The sequence below is a fragment of the Marmota monax genome, unplaced genomic scaffold (assembly GCF_021218885.2).
Source record: "Marmota monax isolate L192 unplaced genomic scaffold, Marmota_monax_Labrador192_F-V1.1 WCK01_AAM20220418_F8-fsc00458, whole genome shotgun sequence".
Taxonomy (NCBI): Eukaryota; Metazoa; Chordata; class Mammalia; order Rodentia; family Sciuridae; genus Marmota; species Marmota monax.
Genome location: NW_026695113.1, coordinates 297,064 through 299,101, shown reverse-complemented (window position 1 = coordinate 299,101; position 2,038 = coordinate 297,064). Strand labels below are relative to the sequence as shown.

Sequence of the window (2,038 nt, the reverse complement as noted above, 5' to 3'; positions counted from 1 at the left end):
GGTGCATAAATATTGATAATTGTTATGTCTTGTTGGTGAATGGTTCCTTTTAACAGTATATAATGTCCTTCCTTATCCCTTTTGATTAACTTAATCTTGAAGTCGATTTTATTCGATATGAGGATGGGCACCCCTGCTTGCTTACGAGGACCATGTGTGTGGTATGTTTTTTCCCAACCTTTCACCTTCAGCCTGTGTATGTCTTTTCCAATCAAATGTGTCTCCTGGAGGCAGCATATTGTTGGATTTGTTTTTTTAATCCATGTTACCAGCCTATGTCGCTTTAATGGTGAGTTTAAGCCATTTCTGTTAGAGTTACTATTGATCTATTATTTGTATTTCCAGCCATGTTTGATTATTTATCTTTTTTGTAAAATTTGGTTTGTTTCTCTATGATTAGCTTTCCCCCTGCTCTCTGGCTTACTGAGGTACTTCCCACTGTTGGTTTTGGTTATTGTTTTTCATTTCTTCCTCATGTAGTGTTTTGCTCAAGATGCTTTGCAATGCTGGCTTTCTGGCTGCAAATTCTTTTAACTTTTGTTTATAATGAAAGATTTTTATTTCATTTTCATACCTGAAGCTTAATTTTGCTGGGTACAAAATTCTTGGTTGGCATCCATTGTCTTTCAGAGTTTGAAATATGTTGTTCCAGGATCTTCTCGCTTTCAGTGTCTGTGATGAAAAATCTGTTGTTAACCTTATTGGTTTACCCCTGAATGTAATCTGCCTCTTTTCTCTTGAAGCTTTTAATATTTTCTCTTTGTTCTGTATATTGGATATCTTCATAACAATGTGTCTTGGCATTTGTCTACTGTGATTTTGTATGCTCGGTGTCCTGTATGCATCTACAATTTGTACATCCATTTCCTTTTTTATGCCTGGAAAGTTTTCTATAATTATTTCATTTAACAGGTTGTCCATTTCCTTGGTTTGAACCTGTATGCCTTCCTCTATCCCGATGACTCTTAAGTTTGGTTTTTTTATATTATCTCATATCTCTTGGATGTTTTTCTCGTGATTTTTTACCAGCCTTCCTGAGTTGGCTAGACTCTTTTCAAGATGATATATTTTGTCTTCATTATCTGACGTTCTGACTTCTACTTGCTCCACTATGTTGGTGACACTCTCAATTGAGTTTTTAATTTGGGTTATTGTTTCCTTCATTTCTAAAATTATTGTTTGATTTTTTTTTTATAAAAATATGGAATGCTTCAGAAATTTGCATGTCATCCTTGCACAGGTGCCATGCTAATCTTCTCTGTTTTGTTCCAATTTTAGTGCATGTGCTGCTGAAGTGAGCACCTAACCCTATACTTAACTCTAAAACTCACCCTAAACCTAACCGTAAACTGAACCCTAACATTTACCCTAACCCTAATTCTAATCCTTATAATAACACTTATTGTAACACTAACTCTAAATTTAACCCTCACCTTAACACTAACCCTAAAACTATCCCTAACCCTATCACTAACCATAACCATAACCCTAACAATAACACTAATTCTAACCCTAACCCTAACAGTAACACTAACCCTAAACCTAAACCTAACACTAAACTTAGCCCTAACACTAACCCTGTCACTAATCTTAACCCAAACCCTAACACTAATCTTTATACTAACACTAATCATAACACTCACCCTAACCCTAACCCTAACAATAAAAAAAAATCTAAACCTATCCCTAATCCTGACAGTATAATAAACCCTAATGCTAACCCTAACACAAACACTAACACTAAAACTAATCCTAACCCTGTCCCTCATCCTAACTCTAACCATAACCCTAACACTCACCATAACCATCACCCTAACACAAACACTAATTCTAAACCTAACATTAGCCATAACCCTAAACTTAACCCTAAAATGAACCTTAAAAATAACCCTAACCCTAACCTAACCCTAACACTAACCCTAAAACTAACCTTAACCCCAACCCTAAAACTAACCCTAACCCTAACACTAACCCTTATACAAACTATAACCCTAACTCTAACATGAATCTTAAGTCTAACCCTAAACCTAACACTAAC

General features: G+C 35.3%; 1 non-coding gene across 1 annotated transcript; it reads right to left on the bottom strand.

The window, feature by feature from the left end:
* Positions 1–1,195: 1,195 nt before the first annotated feature.
* LOC124081799 (U6 spliceosomal RNA) lies at positions 1,196–1,302 on the bottom strand. The gene has a single exon (XR_006848128.1). It is a non-coding gene; the product is annotated as a U6 spliceosomal RNA (small nuclear RNA).
* Positions 1,303–2,038: the final 736 nt, after the last annotated feature.